Raw genomic sequence first — 14,626 nt, 5'->3', positions numbered from 1 at the left:
TAAATTGGGGGGTGGGGGGGGGGGGGGGATATTGTGGTGTTGCCTCGGAATAAACTGCGGAACTTCAGTAAAAGCTGACTGAATTCAATATGTAACGAGAAACACAGTGCATCCCACCCCCGTCACCCTTCGGTCCCTGACTCCTGACAGCACGAGATCATTGCCGGGGTCAGAATAAAATATTTCAATTAACGACATTCGTTCAGTTTCACCTATATTTTCACGACTGTTCAATAAGAATTCACTTTCGGATTGTGGTACTCAGACTGAGGACAGTTACATGAAAACCAAAGACGAGCTGATTGAACTAATAAATTAGTTGACCCATCAACAATCGTGTGTGGTTCTACAGTGCCAGAATGCACCTCCAGCGTGAGCAGTGTGTATTCCTCCAGGGCGAAGCCTTGTTAGCAGTGTGTAATTCTGAGAGAGGAGACGTTATTTAACAAACCATAAACATAAAACTTAATCAATTATTTAATAAAGTATTATTAGTCCATTTATGTATTCTTTCATTGTAAGAGTTAACACTTTATACTAAATTTGTACTCTCATTCCACTGCATTGTTTATATTAATTCAAACTCCTATTTGAAGAGATTATAAAGTATGTTGAGTACCAAGCCTGATGTTACTGTCCTATCACGCCCCTTCCAGAGGATCAACTGTAAAGTAATGTGATAAAGTCACGACCTCCCCCATAATACTCAATATGTAATTTACAAAGACTTGGTTATGTTGTAATTTTCGGATTTTTTCGGACTGATGGTGAAAACTTTCAGTCCACGTAGCTCCTGAACCATTAGAGATATAGAAAAACTTTCAAAAGCAAAAATGTCTTATTTTGTAGAGTAAAATCTAAAAACAACATAAAATACAGGGTGTTCCATAAAATATTTTAAAATTGGCCACCATATTGGAAAATGGCGGTCATCTTCAAAAAATTTGAAAGTGTATTCCTGAGTAAAACTTAAAATTGAGCAAGTTCCAAATTTAAAGTGTGGTGCTAAGTCATGTAATTAAAAAGTTAGCTATTGGATCACTTTAAAAAACTCACCCTGTATATATATATATATATATATATATATATATATATATATATATATTAATTAAATACAAATCTGAAATACATATATATATATATATATATATATATACATTTGATACATCAGATTTGTATTTAATTTATGAACTTGTCTGTACAGTATTTTAATTTAATAATATGAGAAATAGTACAATTTCCAGACTAGATCATTTGGCTCATCAATAAATTCAAATAGATTTCAGTTAAGGTTGTAGGCTCCTGAGAAGCCATAGCGTGTATACTATAGCACGGTACTTCTTAAACAATATAATCCTTAAAAATCAACTCCGTATATTTATTATTAGTATAACATAGGTATTCCTTATATGTATACAGTGATATATATATATATATATATATATATATATATATATATATATATTTATATATATACATCCATACTGTATCACACTGAAAAGATTTAGTAACAGAAAATATCTGTCCCAAAATAACTGTTACTGGCAATTTTTTAATTTTTTAGTAAAAGGTTTTTCCGAATAGTATTGTAATTTGAAATATATATATATATATATATTTGAAATATTGTAATTATAAAATATAATAATAGCATTTATCAAATAAAATAAACACATAACCTAATTGAATTTTAACATATATTTTTTACTCTGACTTATAAAAGTCCGCTGCCACAGACTTTCACAAGACTTGGATATTTAATTCCAACGTTCACGGCACGATTGAATATGTTCAATTTGGAATAAATCACCAAGTTTACCTGTATACGCGCAACATAACACGCAGTGTTAACACTACCATGAATACATTTTATTAATTAAATGCTAGAAAACAGTATCACTACGTTTCGAGATCTGCAATCTGATCTCTTCTTCAGGTAAAGAAGTAACCTAATACATAATTACAAACTAGGTTAAAATAAACAAATCTTACCAAAGCGTTGTGGCACGCCTAAGTCAGGAATCACAACCTACATGTTGTTTGTCAACTTCACTAACTCTATAAACATGCACTTAATACAAAACTCTTTGATTGTTAATAGTTATATCAGAGGTGCCGTGTTGGTGTCTGAATGCTTGGTTGTGTCTTTGGTTGCTCTGGCGAAATTACGTTATCACTAGTTATATTAATCTCATGGACTCTTATTTGCATGATACTCTTTATTGATACTGATCTGTGAGTAGAATGTATGTATGTGTTCCACTTTGTTTGGACGAATAGGTAAATACTGGACAATTCAATAACCAATTGCAACCGGAATAAATAACACCATTATTCAATCTATGTTGTAAATAACCTACGTCACGTCTCTGTCACTCACCTGTGTCAGCACTACAGACAGACTGCGGACGAGACCTGCGCAACCTTTTTGCCACGGCCTTCTGTATCGCTCTTCGTCACTGCTGCTTGTACTATATAAATACGCGGTGTATGTTCGTCTGGTGGGTGGTGTTGTTGGTGTTTCAACTTTGAGGTGGATCGAGTAGCTTCAGATTTGAATTCATGGACTTACTATACCTTGCATACAATATAAGATATTCTTCTGTTCAGTCACAGATATCACATTCTTACACATCATATAACCTGGTGACATGAACTCTTATACCACAGTTGACACTACAACATGCAAATTCTGTATGAAGAAAGTGTTGAACACCGAGGATGGTCTCCAGTGTGACTCTGCCTGCCAGGGATGGTTCCATATCAAATGTGTGGGAGTCACCAAAACCGAGTATTCTCAATATGCTAGTAACACAAATAAAAAAATGGTACTGTCTGAGATTTGACTGCCTTCCTCATGGTTCCAATCCTTCCCAACAACTTATTAATAAAATGGATGAGTTGCTAAATAAGTTTTCGCTTCTTGCAACTAAGGATGAGGTGAAGTGCATAACAGAAGGGCTTCAAGAAATAAAAACTGATATTAACAATCTGAATACCAAAATTGATTCCCTTGAGCCTCGCCTTGGGAAGCTTGAAGGTGAAGTCCTTGAGCTAAAAAACATAGCTGCTGATTCAGTGCTTGATGCACCTTTCGAAAGTATTCTTGAGGAATTTAACGAGAGGCAGCGCCGCACACACAATGCAATCGTTCTTGGTTTAAAAGAGTGAGTCATCATCACCTGCGGCTGTTAGGGAGCATAATAGAGGTCTCATAGAACGTATTCTGGGGTGCTGTGGACTTGCTTCATCTTTGAAAGGGACTCGGTTCTTCAGAATTGAGAAATTTACTGATAACAGACCCCGAGCTGTCAAGCTTTGCCTCCCGTCGGAGGGTGATGCCATTACAATCTTCCGAAGTTTTGGCGTTGGTAAGGATTCGGATAAGGAGTTGACAGATGTCTCTCTTGCTCATGATCGCACCGTGAAAGAAAAGCAGTACCTCTCCGACTTACGGGAGAATCTTAAGGCTCGTACTGAATCAGGGGAGCCTGACTTGACCATTAAATATGTAAGTGGAATGCCCAATATAGTTAAAAAAACGAATTACTTCCAACGGCAAAACAAGATTGAATGTTTATTTCCAAAATGTTTATGGACTCCGAACCAAACTTCTTGACGTAAAAAATGCTTTTAGCTTGCAACGTCTACGATATCCTACTACTGTGCGAAACAAACCTATCTCCAGATATATCTAACTCTGAGTTACAGCCTGTTAATAATTATATGATTTATCGTAGAGATAGAAGCACGTACTCTAGCGGCAAGATTTCAGGTGGTGGGTTATTGGTGGCCATCAGTAATAGTGTCCAGTCACATGAAATAATACATAATACACCCATAGAAAGTCTCTTTATTTCATTACCTAGTTACATACTTATTCTGAACTGCGTCTACATTCCCCCGGGACAACCAGTCTCCACGTATGAAGTATTCTGTGAATCAGTCGATGAAGTTGTCTCCTCTTCTCCGTCATCTTCATTGGTATTGGCGGGTGACTTCAACATCGCTACTTATGACACCGGTTCCTTCGAACAGCCCTCAGGCGACCGACCGAAGAGGGAGCTTCTTGAAAATCTCTCTGAGTGCACTCTTTGGACCAAATTAACCATGTAAGGAACTTTAGGCAAGTGCCTTTGGATCTGGTCTTTAGTAGCATCAAACCTGTATCCGTCTACAATGCTGATGACCCATTGGTTGAAACCGACCCTCATCACCCTCTGTTATCCTTTTCTCTGCCTGTCACGAGAGGGACTCTTCCTGCTAGATACGTCACTTTCCCAAATCTTCGTAAATGCAACCTTCAAGCGGCTTCAGATATGATTTCTGAAGTGGATCTTTCCTTCATTTATGAGCAACCTAACATCCAGGAGAATTTCAATAAAATGGCTGCAATTCGTGGCAACATTTGTATTAAATGCAGTCCACTAAAACGAATTGGGACTTCACCCTTCCCGAAATGGTTTTCCGGGGAGTTAATTAATCTGGTGATACAGAAGAAGATTGCACATAAGCGTTATAAGCAGTCATTTCAACCATCAGCCTACTCACGCTTCTGTGCATTACGTCATGCTTGCAAGAAACTCTGTCGGACTTGTTACAGAAATTACTTAAACCACATAGAGAACTCAATCCCGCATAATCTAAACAGTTTCTGGAGTTTTGCTCGTTCCTCTGGAGAAACATCTGGTATACCATATATTGTAACTCTTGGCGATCGTTCCTCACTCGATCCGCAGGAAAGGATTGATATGTTCTCCGAATTCTTTTCATCTGTTTTCTCACGGCCTGCAACTGCATGTCCTCCCTTTGATTTTAATTCCACTTCTTCCTTGGCGAGTATCTCCTTCTCGGCCTCGGCAGTCTTGGAGGTCCTCAGGAGGCTCGACGTGAGGAAGGATGCCGGCCCCGATAGCATCACACCGTCCCTCCTACAGCACTGCAGCAACCTCTTGGCCCACCCTTTGACCTTCCTATTTAACTCATTTATTTTGCTTGGAAAATTCCCAGATACTTTTAAAGTGGGGCATATTGCCCCAATATTAAAGGGTGGCAGCCCCTCGAAAGTGGAGAACTATAGACCAATTACAATTCTCTCTGCACTTGGGAAGGTGTTTGAAATGCTTGTTCTCTCTCGTCACAAACCATTTGTGAGGTCTCTGACTTGCCCTAATCAGCATGGATTCACCTCCTCTAGATCTACAGTAACCAATTTGCTGGTATTTGAGGATGCCATATTATCAGCAATGAGGGAAGGGAGGCAGTTGGATGTGGCCTTCGTTGATTTCGCCAAGGCGTTTGACAAAGTCGACCACTCTATCCTCATATGTAAGCTGAAAGCTTATGGGATCCATGGCCCACTGCTCTCATGGCTCCATGATTACCTGCGGGACCGACGCTTGAGGGTGAAACTGCCGGGCTCAATATCCAGAGAATTTTCTCAAACCTCGGGTGTACCACAAGGCTCCTTGCTCGGCCCTTACTTATTCACTGCATTCATCAACGACCTTACGTCCATCCTGCTAGTAGAGGCCCTTCTCTTCGCAGATGATGTCAAGATCTTCACAGTAATCTCTCACCCAGGGGATTTTTCAAGGTTGCAGACTAGCCTTAATAGTGTCCTTGATTGGTGCAATACAAACAACATGAAGTTGAACTCTTCCAAGTGCTCTGTGATGTCCTTTGGCCGGTTGCGCGATCCACGCTATTTCCAGTACACCTTGGATGGCCGAGCTCTGGATAGGGTGTTCACGGTGAGGGACTTGGGTGTTACCTTCTCTGCTGATTTCTCCTTTAACGCTCACGTGGATGATCTGTGCAGACGGGCACACAGGATGTTGGGGTTCATCTCAAGGTCGACTCGTGGCATGACGAGCCCTGTTGTTTTAAAAACGCTTTATTCTTCCTTTGTGCGGAAACTACTGGAATATGCTAACCCCGTTTGGTCACCCTACCACTTGGCTCTCATCTGGAAACTCGAGGCTGTCTAGAGGAGGTTCTTAAGGCTGATGGGAACGAGGCGGGGACATCAATTCAGGGAAGGTACTCTCGCGGATCTGCAGAACGAGCTACTCCTACCAGATCTCCTAGCCAGACGAAAGGCTGCAGATGTCCTGTTCCTTGCCAAATTGCTGAATGGTCTGCTTGATTGTCCTTCTCTCCTCTTACAAGTGGATATCCGCATTCCTTCAGCTACTCGGTCGCGTGATCTGTTCGGCAGGCCTCACTCTCGGCGGGATTATGACTTTCACGGTCCCCTCGCCCGAATGATGAGGCTGGGAAATAACTTCTCACACCTTGTCGAACTTTTTCACGACAGTGCTTCGACCATCCGGGGAAGAGTGCTGGCATCCCTCCGCGGTCCTGTGTAGAAACACAATTTCTAACCTTCACATGTTGTATGGTTTTTTATTTCATTGTTATGCTTGTTACCCCTCATATTGATTGTTGTGTTCCTGAATAGTTTACTGCTTTGTTGTTATGTATTATGCCGTTTGTTGTTACTATTTACTTGTACTATTAATTGTTATATTTAATCATTTATGTTGTTGTTTTTGTTAGATTGTTATCACTGTTAACTTTATTGTTATTTAACTCTTTGTTTCTTTCTTACAGTTGATATTTAAATATGTATATATGTATATTACCCGCTTGTACTTTGGCTTGTTGCCGTTTGAATGTAATAAAAAAATAAAATAAAATAAAAATAAAATACAAAAAAAAATAGAAAAAAAACACTAATCATTAAAACTAAACTACAGAATACATGTCACAATACGTCTTCACTCGTCTACTAACCACCTACGACTGACCAGAGGGACTAGCCAATGGTAATCGTCACGGCTGGCTAATCTTCTTCCATTGTTGGTCCGAAGACCATCATATGAATTGGGATGAAGCCAACATAATACATCGGGAACCACATTTCTTCAAAAGGAAATTAATTGAGGCAACATACATTAAATTGGCAGACCAACCAATCAGTCAATCATCAGTCGAGATTAGGCCGCTTTGGTTGCCAATTCTAAAAAATGAACTAAAGAGAAAACCAAAAGTATCAAACGGATCAGATATTTGTAATAAACCAATGCGGAGTCACAATATGGTTTTAAGAAGTTCATCTCGCATGAACCAATAATAACGAAAGGGCCCATTCCTGTCCCCCTTCCCTTGTATTTCCGCCATCTGGTTTTAGCCAGCCGTGACGATTACCATTGGCTAGTCCCTCTGGTCAGTCGAAGACGGTTAGTAGACGAGTGAAGACGTATTGTGACCTGTATTCCGTAGTTTAGTTTTAATGATTAGTGTTTGGTATAGTTTTGTATTAAGTGCATGTCTTTAGAGTTAGTGAAGTTGACAAACAACATGTAGGTTGTGATTCCTGACTTAGGCGTGCCACAACGCTTTAGTAAGATTTGTTTATTTTAACCTAGTTTTGTAATTATGTATTAGGTTAGTTCTTTACCTGAAGAAGAGATCAGATTGCAGATCTCGAAACGTAGTGTTACTGTTTTCTTGTTTCACTGAACGATGGCAAATGTCCGGAAAAATCCTGTTTCCTTCACAATCCTTCCATCGTCAAAAATAACCTACAAACAAAATATTAAAAGCTACTTCATAAACTAAGTCTTTACGTTTACCTTCCTATTATACAAAACAATATTGCCATATTGTTTATTATAAAATTCTTTTTATTTTCCATAAACCTAATTGCGTTAAAACCCAATTAGATTGTTCATTATTTTTAGATAATAGTTTTAAGTTTTTATAAAATATGATGCCACTTGAAACTAAAAAGCTAATGTGTTTACCACTTACAAAAATGTTAGTAGCAGTCGATTTTAGACTGACCTCGTCAGATATTTTATATTTCACTAAGGTAATTTACTAAATAAATGTAATCCAAACATGTTTGTCAAAAGTATTTAACTTTTCAATAAATTTAGTAGCAGACTGTTTATTTTATTAATAATTGATTATGGTAATTTAAAATAAAACGTTAGGTAAAAGTATAAGGAAAGCAAAATTAATACTTATTTGTTCATCTTGAAGAAAGATTGCTTATCTTAAAGGTCTTAAAATATACTAATTGTTTAAACTGTCCGCAATACAATTTACTAATTTTAGACAATTTCATTAATAACTATAATCCATATAAATAATTTGTATGAAATTTAACGATGATGCCAAAAAAAGAGCGTGGAGCATTTTATTCAAGAGGTTTTTAAGTTGTGGCGGATTTCCATCATGAGTGCAGACGATCAGTGAGTGGGAACAAGTATGTACATCATTAACTGAATCATTATTGAGTTTGACGATGCGCAGTTACCTACTGTTACCTACACGGCGTTATATACAGGATGATTCACCACCGCGCTTACGTCAGTTCTTATCTCAACAATGCTGATCAACTAATTGTTATCTTGCTCCTTTCATGAGTAGCCAGAACTTCACTGAGTCATTAGTTCACTTTGTTTCAATAATGATTAGTAAGCTACCTATATTGTGTGTTTCACGGAATCATTATCTTACTACTTGACAAGTAAAGACTAATTTTATTGGCAAATATAGATATCCTCTGTTAATTCGTAAACTGATTGCTATTTCATGGAAATAATGACACTTACGTATACTTTTAGCATAAAAAGACAGATTAATATTGTTTTTGGTCGACTGTTAGTGAAGGAAACAGGATTTCTCCGGACATTTTCCATCGTTCAGTGAAACAAGAAATCATTTGTTAGTGAAGTCATCAAATATTAGTGAAGTTCGATCGGCTATAAATATTTAACTTCAGTCTGTCTGTCTGTCTATATACTTGTCTTTCCGTACGATGTCTCGAAAAAGATTTGAAGTAAAGTCTTGACATTTTTCTTGAAACATCACTTCCGTATATGCAACAGTGACTTCTATGATGATGAACGTCACTGCACGAGATTTCCGTAAGCGTTAGCGAAATGGTCTTATGGGTAACAACAAAATAGCAGAATAAATAAATTTAGAAAACAAAATGAATACAGTCATAAGAGTAAAACGTCATCTGTACACTTTACGAACTTCTTTTTTCACGGAGAAAAGAATTCCGAGGGTTGCACAGTTTTTCTTTGTAATAGCTCTAACAGTTAAGTAATCTACTTTTAGGATATCCTATGCGGCTCACCCTGTATACAATATTATTGTAATGATTGGCATAATGGTCAGTTATTAAAACTCCTGAAAGCTGCCAGGTAACACTATTGGAAATGCACCTTCCAATTATAAACCAAATTAATGGAGATTTCTAGAATCCAACAGGGACGTACCTCAACTGTTCCTGGAGAACTAATTGCAATGCCTTTGATGTTGATGTTGTTGATGTGAGACCGTGTATAGATATTAAGATTATATAGTAGAAACCCAAGAAATTATAATCTGTTTTTCGATGTCTAAGCATTCAAAATTTTTAAAATCTGAGACATAAAGGAATATTACATTATTATCATGCAATAACCATGGTTTAGTTATTTAAAAAATAAAACTAAATTATAAAACAATTTTGATATTATTAAAATAAGGTTAATCAATGCAAATATTTAATATAGTCTTAAAATAATTGTGTCAATTACTAATAATTACAGTTTCTATAGCATAACGTTGTATAGCATGTTACATAATGTTACAAAGAAATATTTTTTGCAATTGATTATTTTTCTTTATGTGGAATATTACAATAATAAAAAGTACTACTTAATATATATTTATTACGACGTTTAAAAACCATCGAAGATACACACAGATTCAATCTGTTTTGAATAAACTAAAGCACCCTTCGGTTTAAAATTTAGAATAGTTTTTATTATTTTAAACAATTCGCTTATGAAGATATTAAACTTACAATGTTATAGTTACTTTTATTTCAGGTAATATCAAGTTAACGTTGTGAGTAAAAATAAAAACTAATACAGGTTTAAGCATTAGAGGTCTTTAGCTGAACGAGTAAAGTGTTCAACATTTATTTAAATTTTAATCACAAGCATTGAATTTTCAAGACTCATTTCATTTAGAATTTAAGTTAGTGTTGAAGTAAAAAACATGAGACATAAATCCCTCCATCTCTATAAATTAAATGCCAAACCATGAAAGTAAATCCGCAGGTCATATCGAGAATTAAATGAAGTACATACATACTTGAAATTGTACATGCAACATCAGTGAAGCCTGAAACGAGACACGTTGTGTGGCGTACTTTCCTACAAGTACATGAAACCTTCTTAGAATTTTCACGAGATCTGCCATATTTCTATTTGTTTTAAACCTCATCCATTCCCTTTGTTTGAGTTACTAAAAGCTTACGATTCAGTGAACCTTTGAGAGTTGAGCCGCCTTTCTAGCGTGCTTTTATCTCTTGTGGGTACTAAATAACACGAAAAACTTCAATTTAATTTATGTTTTTGTATATAATCAATCTGTTATATAATATTTCGTCGCTTATTTTTCGTCGTATTGTAATTAAGTATTCAAAATTCTGATAAACTTTTCATAAAATTAGACATAATCATCTTGAACCAAATACTGTAAAAAAACTTAAAGATAAAATTTTTGCTCAGCGTCAGATATTGTTAACTTATTTTTGTGTCATTTATGTATATAAAACATACATAGGGTCAGTGATAAACTATTTCGATCATTATTTTACATGTACTTTTGTTGTAATAACATGCCATATTAGCACTTAAGAAGTATTAAAATTATCATACCATCATGATTGGCTATATAAGAGCATAACAGGGATTACAGTTTAATAAAGATTACATAGTATAATGAACAATAAATTGTCAAATACAATATTATTACCTGTTAAATGTTATTACCTCCAAAAGTTTAAACCCATTTTCAGGTACATTACATAGAAATTGCATATGATAGAATATCATATATGGTTTCCCGAGGGTAAGCGTAAAAGTTTTAACTAGAATACAGCTTCGCTGAAATAAAATTTTTATCATAATAACTACCGTATTTAGCAGTAAATACAGATTAACATTTTAAAGGGCAGGTAAGGTTTAAGACGATAAATTGTTTAAGTACTGGTTCATTGAAAACAGTATCCAGTTCAATGAAATTGTTGACACATAACATACGAGTACTAAGTGAATAAATTTATATTTCGAGGCTCGAGTATTTAGCTAGTTGTTAACCCTCTGACTCCGCCGCTCTCACCTGAATAGAGATAAACAATTATCATTCCCTTTAATTTATTATATTGCATGTTCTTGCCAATTTTTGTTAAACTAGATCCCATTGCAAGGCAAGTTGTTGTGCACTAAACGATTTTGGTATGTATGGTCCACTTGACTCCAAAGACGGTTAAGAATTTTCTTTGGTTATTACTTGTCACGTAGAAGATTGTTGGCAATGTTGGTTGAAGTTCATCAAACTACAAGCCATTTTTTGCAATTGATTATAACATGGGTTCCATTCTTTTGTCTCAAAAACGTATGTAGAATACAATTAGTTATAATAAATTAATCAAGTAGGATGTCCATTCCATTTGGATCAAAATTCCTCCTGAGTATCACATTGAGTATATTAGTAGCTATGTAGAAACATGTTAATACTCCTCCCCTAGGTCCGATTGGTCATCAAAACGAACTATATCTTTCCATTAATCAAGTAGGATGTCCATTCCATTTAGATCAAAATTCCTCCTGAGTATCACATTGAGTAAATTAGTAGCTATGTAGAAACATGTTAATACTCCTCCCCTAGGTCCGATTGGCCATCAAAACGAACTATATCTTTCCATTAATCTGTAGAATGTCCATAAGAGTTTTTTTAAATATGTGTTAAGAAATATGGTTGCTGATATATAATGAAAATATATCCTGAGATATAGAGATTGTTTTCATTAATACGCTGCATATGTTTATAAAAATCTACTTGTAATTATGTAAGACATTTTAATGCGCTTATGCAATAACCATACAATCGGTATGGCTTATGCCGATAAACCATACAACTTATTTAACATGAATTATTATGCTTAAAGTTCAGCTACAATAACGAGTCTTATGTTCAATAATACATTTTGCTAATAACCACATTTTATAGTTCATTCTTATAGTTTCTGATCCAACTAAAATACATTAAATAAATTAACGTTTGTCTGTAAATAACATTTATTCCATTAAATACCCAATCTGGATAACCAGCTGACCCGTGTTCCAATAGGTGTTACAGCAGAGAATATTGGAGCAATGGTTAAAAAGCACCACTCAAAGCACCAGACTCAAAAATTCCTTTAACGTAATAATAATAGGCAATTGTTGTGAATATTTGACATGTCTTACATAGCATCATTTATTACTTTTCATATTTCTTTAATAATAGTTGTTGCTCTCTTTTTTTGCAGTGTTAAAAAGGTATTCGTATACGGAGGGCGGTGTTTACCAAGTAATCATACATGAAAAGCAGTGTTGAACAAGTATTCGTACATTATTAGCGGTAGTGAACAAATAATCCTACAACAACATTGTGTATTTGAAAGAGATTTACTATTCATATCACTATCGTATTTTATTAAAATATCATTCATCACTTTTGTAAGTGATATCAATACCTATACATTTTACCCTATTTTCATACTATATACAAATTTGTAACATTTAAAAGAATACTGAACAGAATGTTACTTGTTGGAGCTAAGTAATAAACGTCTTTTTATTGAGACGGCGAGCATTTGTTAGACAGTTAGTTCGTAGTCTCGTCACTTCACATGACTGTTCACATTTTGCTTATCGATCATTTCCAGGAACTGATAGACATTCTTTCCCGATGAGTCATAACACCGTGCTTTACTGATTACGATAACGCTCCTGACATCATGTCCGAGTAACCTGTGCTCTGATGTTTCTTCAGCCCTGTCCGTAGTTAACACCTTCTCTAGTTTATGTCAATGTTACTTGAGATTCCTTTTACTAATAGTCCATTTCCTTTTTGTTGACAACTTAATAATTAATTAAGAGCAATATGTAAAGAAAAGATTTAAACTCTAATTTGTTGGTAACTTAACACATATTCATAATAGGACTTTCCCGGACATTTGCCATGGTTTGTTGAAACAAAAAATCAGTAACACTACGTATCGAGATCTGCATTCTGATCTCTTCTTCAGGTAAATAACAGGGAAATTCAGACGACCAAATTGTAAATGCCAAGTTCAAGCGCAGATATAAAAAAATTGTTAACGTCTTTTAGATTGATGTGGAAGATTAACATTAGAATAATTTGGATTATGGACATTTTAGAATTTTCAAAAACTTAAATTGTACAGTGGCATAAAGAATTTGCTCGATTTGGCTATCTATGGTATTACTTAAAAGCTTTTATAATGAAGTATCAGAATTTGATCTACATAGTTCTCTTTTTATATGAAGATATGTGAGCTTCTCTTGTCTGCACTGCATCTTGTGTCGGTTTGTGTGGGACTTAGGGTTGTAATTCATAAGAGAGTGTTTAAGAAAATAAAAAGCAGCCTTCCTTAAAATTTGCAAAATAAATCGTAGCCATTTTCCAATTATAATCGTCCAATTAAAAACCTCCTTATATTACACAACCCGGCATGGCAGAGTATTATTCACGTGCAAGAAAACTTAAAATAATTACCTTAAACTGCAAGATAAATCATCAGTAACAATAAACATAAACATTAGCCACGGCTAGTTTAGTGGTCCATCAAGCGCCTGCAACCCAGCAGTGCATGGGCAACGGTACGTCTAGTTTCTCTTCCATCATGTTAAACAAAACTTAAATATTTTCCTGAGCCGTTATTTGAATGGTATAAAAATAAAAATTGGTAATGTAAAATGGTACAAAATTCGTATAAACATATGGAGTAGTTTATTTTAATTTACAACAAAGTTTATTTTTCAAAATGCAGACCTATGAGCCGACTTTTAAATGGTTAATAACTTTTTCAGTGATTGGTACACAATTTTATTTTTGTGGCACAAAAAGGTACAAAAAAGTACAAAATTCTTATATAGTTTTTAAAATGATTTGTGATTATCGGCTCACAGATCTATACAGCCCAGAGTACCGCGCCACAGGCGCCGGCCATCCCTCCTCTCCATACTGGAGCCCATACCTTCAGTACCGTGCCTACTCTAGGCAGAATCCTGGCCTGCCCTGCGGCCCAGATGTTCCCACTTCTCAACTAAGCTGCTCCACTATACCCTCTCGTTTTAGTGTTGTTTGGTTTGTTTTATTGAACACCTGCGTGAATTTAAGGGGGCCGTGTTTAATATTCACAATATATCCCGTAGAGTGGGTTTAAGTTTTTAATATTCAGTATAAACTCATTGATTATCCTTAAAATTGATTAGGGAATTCCTATGCCAAAAATCAATACTTGTGAGCTTATCAAAGTGACCGTTGTATTTATCGTCCGATTTAACCGCCGTTTCTCATTGGTGGATACATCGCGTGTTTCCATCTGTCTGCCCTCCAAGAGCGTCCTTTAGACGCTCGAACTTTTAGTTGTAGCGTAGGAGCTCTTCTCGAGACATTGTCCAGTTGCGGTCGCTCACCCCCTTGTTCTCGTGATAGTGGAAGTGTCGCCCAGGGTCTCTAGGCCCTCATTTTTCAA

This window comes from Homalodisca vitripennis, chromosome 2, assembly GCF_021130785.1.
Source record: "Homalodisca vitripennis isolate AUS2020 chromosome 2, UT_GWSS_2.1, whole genome shotgun sequence".
Taxonomy (NCBI): Eukaryota; Metazoa; Arthropoda; class Insecta; order Hemiptera; family Cicadellidae; genus Homalodisca; species Homalodisca vitripennis.
This window is presented reverse-complemented; position numbering follows the sequence as displayed.